The sequence below is a fragment of the Staurois parvus genome, unplaced genomic scaffold (assembly GCF_062004578.1).
Source record: "Staurois parvus isolate SC_StPar_1 unplaced genomic scaffold, SC_StPar_1.0 ptg000575l, whole genome shotgun sequence".
NCBI lineage: Eukaryota > Metazoa > Chordata > Amphibia > Anura > Ranidae > Staurois > Staurois parvus.
The window spans coordinates 7295855-7309245 of NW_028318371.1; the positions used below are offsets into that span (position 1 = coordinate 7295855).

Consider the following 13391-nt stretch of genomic DNA (forward strand, 5'->3'; position numbering starts at 1 on the left):
AGGGATCTGCAATAATGTTCTGCCATAAAAAATGTTCTTTATTAAAACCCGACCGGTACTTACATAATAGGAAGAAACAAGAGCGACAATCATACAAAACGCACTCATATCTACATCTCATTGGTTGGTTTGTATTCCCACAGATGGGGGGCCCAGTTTTTATTTCTGGGGCCTGTTTGTTGCCACCTTAGGCAGACTGTAATGGTTATTATATGGGATTTATTTTGTTATTATATACAGTACATGTTGTTCCTTAAAGCAGTTAGGGTGGATCCTGTCATCTCTAGGTGCATGGAGTACACTCACAGTCCTAGAAAGCTGGACTCTAAATACAGATATGAGAAATGTTTTGCCTGTCAGAAGATTTTTATATCTGTTCATCCATTGCTGGGATTTACACAGCTCTGCCAGACAGCACAGCCAAGCAGACAAGACTACTTACAGTTAGGAAATACATTGGTGTCCTCTGTCCACCCCCAACCGTCTGATTGGATGGTGAAACAACAGCAGACTGATTAGGTCATCTCTTTGCTCTCTTCTCCTATCAGTATGTTCTATGTTGGTACATGTGTATGCAGCACACCTGATTGGCTCTCGGTTCTGCCCCTTCTTCTTCCAGTGCTGCTGCATAGTAAGAGGCTGATACCAAATCAATTTCAGGCACTTCCACTAGTGGCATTAAAAAACACACATTTCCAGATGTATTAACCCCTTCCTGTCGGATGTATGTATATACCGTATTTTTCACTCCATAAGATGCACTTTTTCCCCCCCAACAAAGGGGGAAAAATGTCAGTGCGTCTTATGGAGCGAATGTAAAGCATCCAGTCCGTTATTTCTGCCGCCACCATATCAGAATATCGGGCCGGCCGCTTAGCTCTTCTCTCCTGCAGGACCTTACCTATTCCTCGCTCCAGCGCTGCAGTCTTCCCGTGGCGGCTTCTGTGAGAGCCGGGTGCCCACTGCGCATGTGCGAGAAGCGCCGCGCTTTGTGAATTATCCGGTGTCTTCTGGGACACATGACAGGTCCGAGAAGGCTCCGGGCCATTCACAAAGCGCAGCGCTTCTTGAGCATGCGCAGTGGGCACCCGGCTGTCACAGAAGCCGCCGTGGGAAGAAGAAGGAAGGACAACTCCGCGGAAGTGGGAGCGGGTACCTGTCAAATTCAGATACCCGCTCCTCCTCCCTCCCCAAAGGTACGCAGTCTCTGGTAATCTCCTGTACTGTGTCCGCAGTCTCTGGTTATCTAATGTACTGTGTCCGCAGTCTCTGGTCATCTCCTGCACTGTGTCCGCAGTCTCTGGTCATCCCCTGTACTGTGTCCGCAGTCTCTGGTCATCTCCTGTCCTATGTCCGCAGTCTCTGGTCATCTCCTGTACTATGTCCGCAGTCTCTGGTCATCCCCTGTACTGTGTCCGCAGTCTCTGGTCATCCCTTGTACTGTGTCTGCAGTCCATTTGTTCAGAATATTTTTTTTGTTGTTTTTCTCCTCTAAAACCTAGGTATGTTTTATGGAGCGAAAAATACGGTATGTGGCAGCACAGAGATTGGCCGTATTCTGTGCCTCCACGTATACACATACCTGCTTTGTGTTGGCAGCATGCCCCCAGCACTCTGACAGTACCGTCACTGACAATTGGAAGCTGGTAGGATGGGCTTCCAATTATCTAATCATCCAATCACAGTGATCACATGGTGCGGAAGCTGAGCAAGCAGGTAACGATGCTCCGGTGTTGCGATCTCTTAAAAGGCTGGGAAGAAGGGGTTAATGAATACAGAGTTGCATTCATTTGTGTCTGTTATATCTGTCTGGAGATTAGTCCAAAGATGTACAGTTTTTATTCAACTGTGTGTGGCAAAATATCCTACAAATCCAGAGCTATGAACAGGGGATTCTAAGAAGATCCTGGGATTTCCCGCTGTAAACGCATGTGTTCTGTATTGCAGACATCTAGAACTTCATTCACCTGATGCCAAGCATACTGCGGTGCTGCGAGCAAAAGATCCTGCGGCGGCCCAGACCTGGTTCAACGTAATTCACGGGGCGGTGATGGAACTTCTTCCCAAGGTGATGGCCGAAGTCCAAACTCAGCTGGGAAAAAACGGAATCTCTGGAAGTCATGAAATTCGGCACATGGGCTGGCTAGCAGAAAAGGTCAGTTTGTTGTGTCTTTGGCTTTATATTGTTTACCTCACGAGCTAAATGACCACAAAAATGTCTCATCTGAAGTCCCTTTAACCCTTTTCCACCTACTCCGGTGTCCTTGTACAAAGTTCTGAGTGCCTGGGGGGCGGGAAGATTTCCGATCATGTGACTACTGTGTTTTGCTGTCATAGTGGTCACATGATCAGGAGTCGTTCCACTGGCTATGGATTATTAGTGAGGGCCGAGAGCTGTCTGTGACAGCCCAGTGTCTGTGCTGGGAGCTTGCAGTGAGCTTGTTCTCAGCACAGAAACATTGGCTGCCCAACAACGCACATGTGTGGGTGTTAAAGCCTGCCCTTGCGGCTGCAAATATGTGTTATTTGGGTGACAACAGGTTAAAGTGCAACTTAACCCCCCCAGGTTTAATTTTACTCTAAACCCCCTCCTCCCTCGTGTGCTGGGGGGAACTTAAATAACATACCCAGCCATCAACTGCAGCATTGCCCTGCAGTAATCTGCTGAAAGCGGAACCCACAGGGCCTTGTGCCGCCATCATTGGAGCCAGCTTTCTCTTCCAGGTCCTAGCAAGCAGCTCCCGATGACACTCCACTGCGCATGCACAGCGTATTGTACATAGCCCCAAAGCCACCTGGGATACATGATGTTGGTATCCTAGGGGGCTTCAGGTGGGGTGGGGAGGATGTCATTCTTACCTAAGCGAGGAAGGCAGACGCATGGGGTGTGTTCTCCTAAAGAAAGAAAGAAAGAAAGAAGTACAGGAGTTGGACAAAAATATGGAAACACTACATGATTTGCAGGTGTGAAAGTGACGACATGCTTTGCGTTGAAAGCGGAAGTGACGTAACATTCTTTTGCTTTTGCTGTGTGATGAGACACCTAGCTAACAGGTGGAAAGCCTCACGTCCATCATTTACTGCGTGCGCAGCTAGTAATATGGAGTCATGTCAGAGCTTACTGAGCTTCAAAGAGGGCAAATTGTTGGTGCCACTTAGCTGGTGCCTCTGTGACTGAAGTTGCCAATTTATTTGCCGTGTCATGAGGTACAATATCAAAGGTTATGGCGGCATATACAGTTTCTGGGAAAACGATGTCTGGGCAGCCATATCTTGGTATTTTGAAGGTCCCATTGTCACCTTGAAAGATAGAGTCACTGCCAGTGACTATGTACAAATTTTGGCCGTCTATGTGCACCCCATGGTGCAGACATTGTTTGCCGAAGACCGCGCCATTTACCAAGCTGACAATGCTCTGAATTCACACAGCTGGCATTGTCAAATCACGGTTTGGCGAGGATGCAGACAAAGTCTCACACCTTTCCTGGGCGCCACAGTCGCCGGACCTCCATATCATAGAGCCATTATGGTCAACGAAATTTGGGCTCGTTTTCACCTCCGGCATCTCTGCGAGAACTGGAACGATTGTTGTATGAAGAGTAGTATCAGATTCCATTATCCACCACCCAAGACTTATATTTGTCAATTTCCAGGAGAATTCAGACCGTCTTGGATGCTAAAGGCAGTCCAACACTATAGGAGCTAATGATTTTGTTCTTTTACCTAGTGTTTCCATAATTTTAGTTGTATGTGTTTCAGTGAGAGCTAACGGGCGACAGCAGCTGATACACTAAAAAGTGTTAAAATCTTAGTAGTCTGACGTCATCGTGTTCTTGCTCTATCTGTTTAATGTGCTGATTGTCTGCTTGTTATTTGGGTCCACTTTAAACTGTGATCAGTTACTTAGGCGGAGACCTTTCTCTGCCACCTACTGGAATTTGTCATTTCTGTGCAATGTATGCGATTAAAGAGGGGACTCCGTATGCAGCTTTCATTGAATGTTGCCACTTAACAGCAAGCACTGAACACATCAAATATGCCACAGTCTCCTGGGAAGTGTAATTAGTCGGTTTGTTTGAATTTGGGGTTTTACTGTTACACTTAGGAATCGGGGGAGGCTGAGGATAGGGCCACTGTAGCTGACAAGCCCCCTTTGCCAGTCACACTCCGTGAACAGGGGATTGTGGCAGCTATGCTGTGTCTGAGATCAATGTTAGTGACGCCCACTAATTGGGCATTCGTCGGGGAGGAGCAGAGAAGCTGGAAATTAAGGAACCAAAAAGAGATTTACTTCACATTTCAATACTGTTTCATTGGAGAAGTGAATACAGGCATTTAGACATGCAAGGATGGATCTGTATTTATGTTTTTAATTCCTTCAGGAGTTAATTTTTTAAGGCCCAACACTGGAAACACTTTTTAGTCAGTTATTGTGTACCGAGAATACTATCTCTACAGTCACTGACCTTACATTTTCCAAAATACAATATTTTTCCCTAAAGCGGGCCTTTAACGTCTTAAGGGGCCATGCACGGTGCTTACAAGAAGGTGTCCGTTCCGATATTGGGGGCACGTGTAAAGGTAAAGGTATTCTGGGCTCTGATTTGGGTCACGCCGTGTACATCGTTCTCTGGGGAGGTACAGTAGTAAGTGTAGATGGTGAGACGACTTGTTCAGCTGAGCCAATGCAGATTTAATGAGCATCACACTTGTTAGCGTTGGCGGTTGGATTGGCTGGATGTCCGTAAAGACAGATGGATCCAGTGAATGCTTCCTGTTAATATGGAAGATGGACAGTCTAGGTGTTGATAGACATCGTTAATGTATTTACTTTTTACAGTTTTTCTTATTTGCTTTTTATGAACACGTAATTTCCAAAGGTTTTGCCCATTTATAACAGTCCCTGAGCGATTTCTCTGCTCCTTTTTTGTTATGTTTCCACAGAAGTTGAAGCGTATCTAAACCCGAGAACAAAATCTTTTCCAGTTTTCCAATCTTTAGATTTGGTGGCTGCCATTGTTTTATGTTTATTAGGATTATCTAGTTTTATGTTAATCTGGTAATCATGTTCACTTCCTGTCCTAGGGTGACAACACTCAATGTACTATATCTATTGTAATGTTTGGGGTTGTTTAGCTCAGGGTAGCGCTCACCAGCAAGTAGAATCCACACCAGAAATTGTTGTTTTAGAGTTTCTTGGCCCACTTTTATTAAAGAAAAAAAAAAAAGTCCATACAATGTATGTTTGCCACATCAACAGAAAACAACCAATCCAGCCTCCTGGCTTGCACTTGCAACACAATAGTTCTTCAGCCTCCTGGCTTATGTACAGCAGTTCTGCTCAGACCTTCCACTATAGACCCTCGTCAGTCCCCCATAGACCACTTCCTCGCCAACACTGTCCACACAGCTGGCAGCCCCTTGCTGCCCTGATCCTCAGGCTCTGGACTCTGTCCTTTCCAATGCACATATGCACTCCTCTGGATTCTCCCTTGCACATACCTGGATTCCTCGGGAGGATAGAGCCCAGAACCCTGGTCCTGTCTCTACAAAAAGCCCAGAACCCACCTGCATAATCAGTGTTCTGGCTATTCCTAAAACCTGGTCCCAGGATTGCAGATTTCTTCCCACCAAGATCACTTTGAAATTTCCAGGCTCCAGGTCCCAAAATGGACCTTTATGAAACAATGAAGAAACTGAAAAGCCAGTTTCCTCTGCATTACACAAACCCCCTGGAGCCCCTTAACCTGCCTTGTTGAGGATCCTGGGTAGCATAATATCCTTTTACCAACATGACAGATCACCGCACTGTCACACTATGGAGAGCAGCATTGTCACCCTAGGACAAGAAGTGTGTCAGGGCTACAGAACAAACACGTGTCGGCTTGTGAGCTGCTATGTGAGTAATAAATCTTACCAAGTGCTGATTGTGAATCACCTGCACCTAACACATGCTCATACTAGTGTGTAAAAAAACAAAACCCACAATGTGCCGCGCTTCACTTCAAATATAATATGTGTATCCAATCACTAATATTTCTAATGCATATCCAAATATATAAATGAATATAAATATATGTAATTGTGCATCCAGTATATTTAGTCTGCGTGAAAGCTATTGAGTCTATAAACTATGGGATATATATTTGTAATATATGTCATAATGTCATATGACAGTGAGCAGGGCTCTGGTATGGGGTGTGGCTGCGATCAGGATGCTGGTATGGGGTGTGGCTGTGATCAGGATGCTGGTATGGGGTGTGGCTGTGATCAGGACGCTGGTATAGGGTGTGGCTGTGATCAGGATGCTGGTATGGGGTGTGGCTGCGATCAGGATGCTGGTCTGGGGTGTGGCTGCCATCAGGATGCTGGTATTGGGTGTGACTGCGATCAGGACGCTTGTATGGGGTGTGGCGGTGATCAGGACGCTTGTATGGGGTGTGGCTGTGATCAGGACGCTGGTATGGGGTGTGGCAGTGACCAGTGAGCTGGTATGGGGTGTGGCTGTGATCAGGATGCTGGTATGGGGTGTGGCTGTGATCAAGACGCTGGTATGGGGTGTGGCTGTGATCAGGACACTGGTATTGGGTGTGGCTGTGATCAGGATGCTGGTATGGGGTGTGGCTGTGATCAGAACATTGGTATGGTGTATGGGGGGTGTTTTGTTTGCACTGGGACAGGTGACAAGGCCTCCTGAATGATGTATTATTGATATTGTGGGGCAGTGATCAGGGACACAGGGGAACTAAACTGGGGCACTGGGGAGGCTGGCAGTGCAGTGTGTGAGGGTACAAGCAGCCTGACATTCAGTGTAAACTCACACACTGCAGGATCGTTCACACTGAGAGCAGAGAGAAGCGATTGGTCACAGCAGTCACATGTGATACACCACGTGATCGCCCTAACACAGCGGTAATGTGATCCACTGTGTCCGGGTGACACACCGATCACCGGGTTTCGTGGTGAGCGCTCTGTGAGCCGCACACGAGCCTTCGATGCAGCCTAACGTAAAGGAACATTAGCCCGCATCGGCGCTGCTTCCCGTCTGCCGTCTATGTAGAATGTGCGGACGGGAAGAGGGTAAGGAGGGGGCCAGGTAGCTGGCTGCTTGTCCTGGTTTGGTATGGATTTTGAGGGTAACCCCATGTCAAGAAAAACCTTATCTGAGCATGTGGCCGGGCTGGCCAGTAAAGGGGGGAGACCCCCAGATCCTGCCAACCCAAACCCCCCCCCCCCCCCCATCCATGTGAATGACTATGGGGTGCATTGGGCATTTTTTTGCTATTAGCCACTTCGCTTTATCTGGCAATAGCACGGTCATGCAACGCTGCACACAAATGATGTTTTTCATTTTGTTTCCCACAAAAATAGAGCTTTCTTTTGGTGATATATGAACACCACTAGGTATTTATTATGTAAATGAAAATTTTGAAACAAAAAAACTATTTTTTTTACTTTTTGTTATAAAACATATCCAATAAAAATAAAAAAAAAATTTCTTTATAAATTTAGGCCAACGTATATTCTGTTACATGTTTTAGGTAAAAAAAATAAAACGCAAATCAGTAAATGTGTATTAATTGGTTTGTGTGAAAGTTGCAGCGTCTACAAACAATGGGATAAATAATAAATACTGGAATTTTTCTTTATCTTTTACATTTATTTATGTTTATACTATTAATGGCGATGATGAGTGGGGCTGTGATAGTGCGCCGAGCAATCTGACACTTTGTCACAACTGACACTGACATCTCCAGTGACACTGATACAGTGATCAGTGTTAATACTATACACTGTGACTGTATAAATGACACTGACTGGGAAGGGGTAACATCTAGGGGCAATCAAAGGGTTAGCGGTGTGTACTGTGTGTAGTATGGGCTGCTTTTACTAATCCATGTGGCTGTTTTTACTCTCTGCTTTGCAGACATCGCTGCTGTTTGTACAGAGGTCTGTGTTGCTTGTCAACACAGAGCTCTGCTAAGTCATTCGCTCAGCCGTTCAGCAGGTGCCAGCCATAAATCATTTGGCTGAACCTGCTGATTGGCTTGGGCTGTAGCGAATGGCAGCACAAATGGGGGTAACGGGCACACAAGCCCCCTACCTAGAAATGAAAGATCACATACATGTACGTGATGTGGTGCAGAAGAGACCCCAGGCTGCTGTATATTTGCATGGGCCTGTCGGCAGCTGGTTAATTCATGGAACAGAGTTCTACTACCTAATAGTCTCTGATATGTTGTGGTGAGATGTCTGGAATCGGGATCCCAGATCTTCACATCCAGTGCAGCCATGACTAGAGGGTCCAACTCTTCTAGATGTGGGATTCATTTTATTGGATGGTCCATGCAGCAGAATTAGTGGGAACAGATGATACTATGAGAGACAGAAGAGGCCAGAGGGTGACTAAGCCCCGTAGACTCCACTGGGAACTAAAATCTCACTTTTGGGTGGACTGACCCTTTAACTGTACAGGATATGGTGGTGGTACACAAATGAAAGGAGTACGGGACACACGGAATGATAGAAATGCCAGTCACCACAGACTTGGAATTACACTGTATCTGAGCACCACAAAGAGAAAATGATCATTTATTCATTTGTAATAATCAAAGAAAACTCCCCCATCCATCCATGTTTCCATGCTTTATTTTACTGAGAAATCACTTTGAAAAACTCTTGTCTAGCATTTCTGGCTGTGGCCACCTTGAGTAAGGGCAGATGACTGATGTAGCATTTACTTCCTGGAATCCATCTGCCCTTAGCTCAGGCACGAGGGTGTGCTTTGCTGAGAAAGCCCCTCCTCCACTCCTGAATACTCCTGGGATGTATGAGTTTATTTGCCTAGACTAGAAACTAGGAAGTAACTGAGGAATTGTTAATAAAAAAGAATACGTTTAAAACAAGTAGATATGATCTACGTTCCTAAATACACTGCTCAAAAAAATTAAAGGAACGCTTTTTAATCAGAGTATAGTGTCAAGTCAATTAAACTTCTGGGATATTTATCTGGTCAGTTAAGTAGCAGAGGGGGTTGTAAATCAGTTTCAGCTGCTTTGGTATTAATGAAATTAACAACAGTTGCATTAGATGGGCAACAGTGAGACGACCCCCAACACAGGAATGGTTTTACAGGTGGAGGCCACTGACATTTTTTTCCCTACTCATCTTTTCTGACTGTTTTTCACTAGTTTTGTATCATATGACGCCCTCCCAGAACTGGACAACCGCGCTCTATCCGTTATTCGGCTATAGCGCACTTGGCAAGTGGTTAAAAAGATATCCCAGCATCCTCTGAGATCTCATGTTTCAGTCCATCTGATGCTGCCACGTTGCACCTCAGACTGTCCAGGAGCTCAGTGGTGACCTGGTCCAGATCTGGGAGGAAATCCTCCAGGACACCATCCGTCGTCTAATTAGAAGCATGCCCTGACATTGTCAGACATACATACAAGCACGTGGGGGCCATACAAACTACTGAGGACCATTCTGAGTTGCTGCAATACAATTTTAGCAAAATGGACTTGTCTGCTGCATTTTTTTTTTCACTTTGATTTTCGGGGTGTCTTTGAATTCAGTCCTCTGTTGGTTGATCATTTTCATGAAATGATGGGGCGTCCTTATGTTCCTAACACATCACCCCGTCCATGTCAGTATAGAGACCCAACATGAGATTTTCCCCATTGAGATCTGATGTGTTCTCAAAGTGTTCCTTTATTTTTTGAGCCGTGTATTTGCTAAGGATAGCAGCAGAAGGATTGAAAATAGCTCATGTTTATTGAGATTGAAGTGTATTTTATTTATTATTTATTTCAGGTACTTCTATATCGCCGTCAATTTACACAGCACTTTACATATATATTGTACATTCACATCAGTCCCTAATCCTCAAGGGGCGTCCAATCTAAGGTCCCTAACTCACATTCATACATACACTATCTATCTATCTATCTATCTATCTATCTATCCAGTTGTATCCAACCCTTGGTGATTGCATGGACCGTCACTTGTAAGCAACTTTTTCCATGAATTCTCTTAGCAGTTATTTTACAGGGTAGGTTGCCAGGTCTTTCTCCAACCCCCACCATGCAGGAGATCCCACATGACCAGGGATGAAACTAGGACAATTTAGACAGGAGCCAATTCACCTACCAGCATGTCTTTGGAGTGTGGGAGGAAACTCACACAGGCACAGGGAGAACATGCAAACTCCAGGCAGGTGGTGCCATCTTTGGGATTCGAACCAACGACCCAAGTACTGCCAGGCAGAAGTGCTAACCATTTAGCCACTGTGCTGCCCAAGTTGTGCATTAAAGTTTTTCTGTTGCCTGAAGTTGCCCCTCCTCTGATCAATTTATTGTGTTCCATTGAACGGGCTGCCGACACACGCCAGAATAGACCAAATATCGGACACGCATCGTTTCTTCTGACTGGATGTGCAGTGTGGTGCGCTGCAATGCATGTTTGTCAGATGTGCGTTCGGTTCCTATTGACAATGGATGGCACTGCAACACGCTAATGCATGGAACATGTGTCGTCCTATGTTGCAGTAATGCATCTTACCGCAACACAAAGTGTGATTGGATGCTTCATGTAAGGTGCACATAGGCAGGGCAATTCACAGAACGTTACAATACACAGAGTCCTCCAGCATACTTACCAACTAGCCAGCAAAATTGGAAAAAGCCTAAAATGTTTCAGCAATTTGTGTTCAGTTTGTTGGATACATTTGCAAATATATGTGAAGCCGCACTGCCACGTCAAGGCTCCTCTGTACAGTGCAGTCCCTAACTCCACTCTAATGTAATTTCCAAATTGTGACATACAGAGCAAGAAATACATTCAGAATGTAAACTAGTTCAACAAAAATTACATCAAAAACAGAGGTTTTGGTTGCATATATTTGCAATCATATACGAAACTACCATCTATAGACGTCTAAAACATGAGTGAAAAAAAAATACTGGCCTCCAACCTCCCCTTATAGCCAGTCCAACACACGCCTTTAAAAAAGAATACCGGCCTCCAACCTCCCCTTATAGCCGGTCCAACACACACCTGGAAAAAAAATATTGTAGCTCTCTTGTGGGTGAAGAGAGCTGGTGTAATTGCTTTCTTGGAGGCAGGTGCTGATGACAGTCCTTCAATAAAGCGATGACGGAGCCTCCACGTGAATGTCACATGCTGACGGAGCCTCCACGTGAATGTCACATGCTGACGGAGCCTCCACGTGAATGTCACATGCTGACGGAGCCTCCACGTGAATATCACATGCTGACGGAGTCTCCACGTGAATATCACATGCTGACGAAGCCTCCACGTGAATATCACATGCTGACGGAGCCTCCACGTAAATATCACATGCTGACGGAGCCTCCACGTGCTCGGCACAAGCCCTCGGAGCCTCCACGTGCTCGGCACAAGCCCTCGGAGCCTCCACGTGCTCGGCCCAAGCCCTCGGAGCCTCCACGTGCTCGGCCCAAGCCCTCGGAGCCTCCACGTGCTCGGCCCATGCTGTCGGAGCCTTCCAGGCGGAAGTGCTAACCATTTAGCCAATGTGCTGCTTCCAACCATTTAGCTACCGGCCTCCAACCTCCCCTTATAGCCGGTCCAACACACACCTGTAAAAAAAATATTGTAGCTCTCTTGTGGGTGAAGAGAGCTGGTGTAATTGCTTTCTTGGAGGCAGGTGCTGATGACAATCCTTCAATAGAGTGATGACGGAGCCTCCACGTAAATGTCACATGCTGACGGAGTCTCCACGTGAATATCACATGCTGACGGAGCCTCCACGTGAGTATCATATGCTGACGGAGCCTCCACGTGCTCGGCACATTCTGACGGAGCCTCCACGTGCTCGTCACAAGCCGTCGGAGCCTCCACGTGCTCGGCACAAGCCGTCGGAGCCTCCACGTGCTCGGCACAAGCCGTCGGAGCCCCAACGTGCTCCGCACAAGCCGTCGGAGCCTCCACGTGCTTGGCACAAGCCGTCGGAGCCCCAACGTGCTCGGCACAAGCCGTCGGAGCCTCCACGTGCTCGGCACAAGCCGTCGGAGCCTCCACGTGCTCGGCACAAGCCGTCGGAGCCCCAACGTGCTCAACACAAGCCGTCGGAGCCTCCACGTGCTCGGCACAAGCCGTCGGAGCCTCCACGTGCTCGGCACAAGCCGTCGGAGCCCCAACGTGCTCGGCACAAGCCGTCGGAGCCCCAACGTGCTCGGCACAAGCCGTCGGAGCCCCAACGTGCTCGGCACAAGCCGTCGGAGCCTCCACGTGCTCGGCACAAGCCGTCGGAGCCCCCACGTGCTCGGCACAAGCTGTCGGAGCCCCAACGTGCTCGGCACAAGCCGTCGGAGCCCCCACGTGCTCGGCACAAGCCGTCGGAGCCCCAACGTGCTTGGCACAAGCCGTCGGAGCCTCCACGTGCTCGGCACAAGCCGTCGGAGCCTCCACGTGCTCGGCACAAGCCGTCGGAGCCTCCACGTTCTCGGCACAAGCCGTCGGAGCCTCCACGTGCTCGGCACAAGCCGTCGGAGCCTCCACGTGCTCGGCCCATGCCGTCGGAGCCTCCACGTGCTCGGCCCATGCTGTCAGAGCCTTCCAGGCGGAAGTGCTAACCATTTAGCCAATGTGCTGCCTCCAACCATTTAGCTACCGGCCTCCAACCTCCCCTTATAGCCGGTCCAACACACACCTTGAAACAAAATATTGTAGCTCTCTTGTGGGTGAAGAGAGCTGGTGTAATTGCTTTCTTGGAGGCAGGTGCTGATGACAATCCTTCAATAGAGCGATGACATGAGGGGACTTTCCGATGATGAAGATCCTCCTCTGCTTCACCTCCTAGTGTAAAATTTCTTCCAACTTCTTGGCCATCTTAACTCCCAGAACAGTCGCACCCTGGCCATTTAAGTGCAGTCCGTCCCTGCTGTAGAGCTGGTAACTGAACGAAAAGTCTGCCCAGTTCTCCATGAACTCAAACCCCTCCTCTCTGCACCAGTTCTTCAGCCACTTGTTAAGCTCTCTAATCTCATTCTGCCTCACTGGTGTGGCTCGAGGTACAGGCAGGATTTCTGAAAATACTGCCTTGGAGGTTCTTTTCTTCAATATAGCTCCCAAGTCTCTGAAATCTTTTTGTAGGGCGTTCCATCTTCCTCTGACTTTGTCGTTGGTACCGACATGTACGATGACAGCTGGGTCCTCCCCAGCCCCTTTCAGCAATCTGTCCATGCGATCTGCAATGTCCCGAACCCGAGCGCCTGGTAAACTACAGACTGTTCGGCAATGACGGTCTTTGTGACAGATTGCTTTCTCTGTACCTCTAAGAATGGAGTCCCCTACCACCAGTATATGTCTATCCTTTCTTGTATCCTTGCCCCCATCTTCACTGGAGG

General features: G+C 47.4%; 1 protein-coding gene across 1 annotated transcript in view; it reads left to right on the forward strand.

The window, feature by feature from the left end:
* Window positions 1-2007: 2007 nt before the first annotated feature.
* LOC149450409 (uncharacterized) overlaps window positions 2008-13391 on the forward strand; it is a 146684-nt gene continuing 135300 nt past the window's right edge. The window contains exon 1 of the mRNA XM_089692089.1: window positions 2008-2155. The gene's annotated coding sequence lies outside the window, so the exon portion shown is untranslated. The remainder of the gene's footprint in view (window positions 2156-13391) is intronic.